Below are 5,734 nucleotides of genomic sequence, written 5' to 3' on the forward strand. Positions count from 1 at the left end.
GTTTTTGAGCCAATGGCTTTGGTATCCCATGGTATTAAATCATATGGATTTCGTTAAATGAAACCTTTAAAAGGCTTCATATATTCCATTATAATGAACCTAGAGGTAAGCAATGAAGGCTCACAGGGATGGCTTGGCCATATTTGGTCAAGACTATAAATAAATTTATTGATATTGGTTTTTCCTAGTTTGGGTTTTATAGGGAAAAATAGTGATGTTCTTCCTATGTTGTAATTTTTTATTTTCTCTAGCATTTTTATTCCTAACAACTACTCTTCGCTAAAACTCATTTTACAATGGAATCAACAAGCCATTAGAAAGGTTTTATTACATCAAATATCATGGGAAAAACCATGTGTTATGGGCCCATAAACTACCAATGGTAAACCCATTAATTGCCATATCAAAATTAATTTATCACCAAGTCAAGTTTAACCTAACATTCCCCCCTCAATTTAAGATTCAACATCTCTTACAACATCAAATTAGTATACAAGTGCACCTATCCAATTTGTTAATTCCACAACTTGATCCTACATCCTCTTTATGCTTGAGAGGGATAACTCCAAACATGACCACATTACAACATGTATGCCTAAATTATTGGGCTTACAAAAAACTTGGGGAATTCAACCTACCAATAAATTTCCACTCAATCTTTAGATATGGTTATTCACAAAACCCAATTCCTTAATAATAGTATATCAACATGCTTTGATACCATTTGTTATAAAGAAAATGTGAGGAAAAATCATTATAATGGATATGAAAAAAAATTAATTGCATGTAAATGGGCATATGATTTTATTGTGAAATCATCAACAACCCCCTTTACATTTTGGGTCTCAGGGTATGAAATTCTCAAGAAAGTGCCTAAATGTAGTAAATTTTCCCTACTCATTAGTAATCTACATGTTTATTTTGGTCAAATGAGGTGAGTCCAAGTTCTTTTTCTATCATGAGTCTTAGCCTATATTGGAGCTTATGATTTATTATGGATCTTAATGTACTTAAAAACTTCTTTTGTTTGCTTCTTCAAAATCCGACTCATCTTATAGCACTAAAAAATCCTCTTGCTTAGTGATACACCGCACTGAAGGGCACTTTCTAGTGATATGTCATCAGACAATCTGCTTTCTCAATGATATGTCACATAGAAATCCATTTTCCTAGTGAAATTTAGCAAGGTAGGAGCTTTTCACTCATCCCCCATTCCTTTGGATGCTTACTTTACCATGAAATTGTCCTACAAATTTTTTTCCTTAGTAACACATCACCACGAAAATCCTTCACAATATCATTTTGGACTTGTTACTGCTCAATCTTAGTAGGGATCCTTGGAGGGGTTCCAAGAGGCAACTACTAGACCAAACGGAAACAACAGGACAATGAGCCACTATCACCTCAGTCAATGTCCCCTGATCCTTATGAACTTTCACTGATGGGAAAAGTTTCAATATGAAGGAAATCACAATAATTATAAGGTCAATGACTAGGTGTGTTGTGATTCCAAATCCCATTCAAAGGAGAGGCTCTGATAATGGCTGACTTGCTTCAAAAGCAAGATAGAGGTTCTCCAATAAAGGCTTAAGGATGGGAATCAAGGTCTAGGGATTTGTGATGATATAATAAGATAAGGTACCATAGAAACAAGATCTCCAATATGGAATAGGACCTCTCAAATAATATTTTGAAATAATCAATTGCTTCTAGGATAAGTGTTGCTATACTTGAGAGACCTATGGTGGGTCCACATGAAACCTAGGTTTTTAGGATTTTACCATGGGAGGGAAACCTACTATATGCACACTAGATCAAGCTAGGACAATTAAGGGGTCAAGTGATTAACTTCCTTTGAGTTTTATCTGCAAAGACCCTCAAGAAGACCATTTACCAAGACACTCAAAATGATTTTTAGGATGCCAACTAGTGTTTGAGTTTTCTCACAATCCAACCATTGGAATTGGCTCAAATTTACAGGAGAGCTATAGGAAACCTCAGTGCAGAATGTTGTTCAATTGGTTTTGCAAGATCTCCTCTCTATTGTAGTTTTCACTAAGCCCTAGTAGGTCGTCTAGGTTTAAGCCTATTTTTTATAAAAGGGAGAAAAGAGAAGGAAAAAGGCTTGATCACCAAATTGGCTTGGATTAGTGCCTTGCCCTTGGGGTATGGAGTCTATGTGCTTCGAGATTTGGCTGAAATCGTCTTTAAGGAGGCTATAAAATGTTTCCCTAACAAGCACTCTCTACATTTACACACCCAAGATTTATGGACTTTCATGGAAAGAAAACAAATTCTACTCCACTAGGAACATTTTTCTACTTGTTATAAATGAGTAACATGCACAAATTGGCATTCTAACATTCTTTTACAGTGATATTCAATAATTAAGGCATGAAATAACAAGAGCTAGTTGCATAATTTCCACACATTAGACATTATTTCATAAGAAAATTTTCCTTAACAAAATTATTTACAAGATAACAATTGATATATCCAAATCCAAGATTAAGAAGATGTCTCCAAGAGAACGGAATTTTTAGCTCCAAATATATTGAAATGCATTAATATATCACCAATAGACAAAACAAGAAAAGTGAGAAATTATCTTCAAGACAGCTAATCCCAATCCAAGTGATGATGAGAGATACAATGAGGCTCTATTATATTTATATTAATATTTGAGGTATTTGAATGACCAATCTAGCCTAATGATGCCCCTAAAATCAAATAATGTGAAAAATAACATTATTTCGGTGACAAGCCTACCAAATAGCTCAAAAATATGAATAATTAGCCTCTCAAGGGGGCTGAAATGATAGGACAATAGCTAGTAGGGTCATTGGAAGGCCAAATCAAGTCCCTCATGTGCCATGATGAATAGGAGGGCTCCAATAAAAATGATGAAGGGGGTGGCCCCTTAATCTCCAATCAAATCACTTGTGGTGCTCCCAAGTAGTTGTGCGAGCACAAAGAATTTCCTCATGGATCTCCAACTGAATGGAACAAGATTTTTCTCCATCTGTAAGGGATGGAACGATGATGCAAGCCCTTCCCTTGTCTTCCTAGGTGAGAAAAAGGCCCCATCTAGGCCTTGGATCAACTGCCAAGTGTGTGGTGCAAGTGCATAGTCAGTTGGGCAATGTGTCCCAAGTGCATCATCATCATTGAATAACTAGGACACAAGCAAGCAATAAGTGGGTTGAAGGATCCCATGGTGTGGCTATCTATTCTCTACTATTGTGGAAGTCCATGGCTCTCAACACCCACCCTACAAGTGCAATTAAGACCCTCTGAGGGGCCTGGATCCCGTACAGGTAGAAAAAACTCCAAGATGAATACCCACCTATAATCCCAAATAATATCCAATGCGTCTCCTCACCTTCCAGTACAAAAATTCATCAGTGCAATTGAGCAAATGAGCTTACAAATCATGGAACCAAGTGGGCACTTCATAGTGGCATACCCTTCCATAATGGGCTTTAAACTTACAGGTTTCTACAAGCTCAAGGCGGAGGTTAATCAAGGACCCTATTAGGTGGTTTCAACCTCTAAGGGTGTGACATGTCCATGGTACATTCGTTGGATGGCATGTGTCATATGAGATAATGATGGAACAAAGTGGGCTAACACGGGAGAAATCATGGTACATTAGCTACCCCAACATTTGTTTTTCCACCCTTCTTCAGATGCCTTTTGCCTTTTATTATTTTATTTTATTTTATTTCTTGGGGCTACATGGAATGAGAGCATAATGTGAATGATATAATAGTGGATACCCATTTAGGGTAGGAAATTTCATCGCCCACCGAGAGTTGGGACAATCATGGGTTCCTTAATGATGCAAGGGACTCATATAGGGCCCTAGGAACTAGGGTGATGGCCATGATGATAAGGGTAAGAGCTCATGTTTTTATTTTTCCCACATGGTAAATTTATATTCCCTAGCCATATTTTGCATTTTGTGGTGCATTTCCTATCGTAAGTGGTCAAATTATGCTTTTAAATTTCTTTTTAACTGCATTAACCTCCAGGGCCTTATTCCAGGTTTGACCCAAAATGTGGACAAGGGGAGGGGGAGGCTAACTCCTTGTGGACCCGATGGACAAATGTGGACCCATATTTGAAATATGTGAAAAGGGGTCAGAGTGGAGTAGAGTAATGTATGTGGTGTCAGGAAGTGATACCATGCAACCAAAAACATGATTTCCCATGTAGTGCCACTCATAAAGCTAGTAGCCAATAAAGGAGATCCCACGAGACTAGGATACAAGATTAACCACCAAGTTGGGTAGGGGGACAAGAGTACAAACCAATTCCATTATTTCCGCCGAATCGCCCCACTAATCCATGCCCAGAAGTATCCATGATAAGTAATAAAAAAAAACCCAACTACATAATAAAGGCCATACCTTCGAGGTTGGAAGGCCCACTTTCAAACATATGATCATAACAGATGGGTGAGGGCACATAATCGTTGGCTCAGGTGGTGCAGATAGTGGCACATCGAACTATCTAATGGATACAAGGGTTGTTCGCTGCCAACTGAAGACAATCTAGGAGAAAAAAAATCTCCTATGGGTGTCACCCACTGGTGGTGGGTAATGTTAGAGCCTATATTTTCCTCAGGCTAAAATGACAAGGTTCTAGGTCCACATCAAACCACGCTCAGCCTCGTAGCTAGCCCAACGAGGACATGAGAGGGCTTTCTCCGGGTCAATCTCAGCGAAAGATAATCGATGGGGCTTGAGATGAATGATTTAACAACTGATCTTAGGCTAGGTATGAAGTGTAGGGATTTGATTTTAGTTTTTAAGGGTTTTGTTGGAAAAAAGGGACAGGCAAATTTTGGGTCAGGGGATGAGGCCTAGTTTTTGCAGAGTTCTGATTGGGGCAAGGAAGGCAATCGCTTTGATGCTTTGGATTGAATGAATGGATGGATCAGATTGGTGAGAAGCCAAGGAGGGAAAGAGGGTCTCAAGAGTCCTCCTCAAACAGATGAAAACATGTAGAATTAAACAAAATATCAAGGTAGAGCATAACATTCCAATGAATTCTACCTTAATCACTCATTTTTTTAATTGTAGAAGAAAAGAGAAGGGAAAATGATACAAATAAACATCGATGAACTTAAAAATACATAGAGAAAAACACCATCAAAACATAGAGCCACATGGATCCCAACAGGTGCTGCAAAACCCTGGTCTTTCCTTTGCCAAAATTGCAGAAATGAAATGTACAATAGAGTGCCAAGCAATCCCAATTATCCAACCCTGAAAATGACTGAGAAATTACATGATGTAGACAAGCCTAACTCCTTCCCATGCTTCTAGGGGTCGAGCTCATCATTCTAGGAGCTGTTTGAAACAATTCCAAACAAGGAAATGAAATCTAGGTAGTCAAACAACTTACCCCCTATATGCTAGGAAACTGATTCATTCATTTAATTTTCACCTTTTAGTGAATGAATCCTATAGAACAAGTAAAAATGTGCCAATATTACATCATATTTATCAAGTTACATCATGAAAGGTCAAGTGTAACATCAAAAAGCAAAACTGGTCAAAACTGGGTGAATTTCTGAGCTAAACAGTGAAAAATAGGCAAAAATCCTCTATGCGCCGCGCGATTCTCTATGCATTGCGCCACTTTGGAGCTGATTTTGAGGCACTTCCTGAAGTCCAAATTGAGCCCAAGTGTGCTTGTTGGAAAGCCTGCCTGTCTACTTTCCAAC

This window comes from Pinus tabuliformis, chromosome 5_1 (genome assembly GCF_031772625.1).
Source record: "Pinus tabuliformis cultivar Carrire ecotype Pingquan chromosome 5_1, CPIR1, whole genome shotgun sequence".
In the NCBI taxonomy this organism is placed as follows: Eukaryota; Viridiplantae; Streptophyta; class Pinopsida; order Pinales; family Pinaceae; genus Pinus; species Pinus tabuliformis.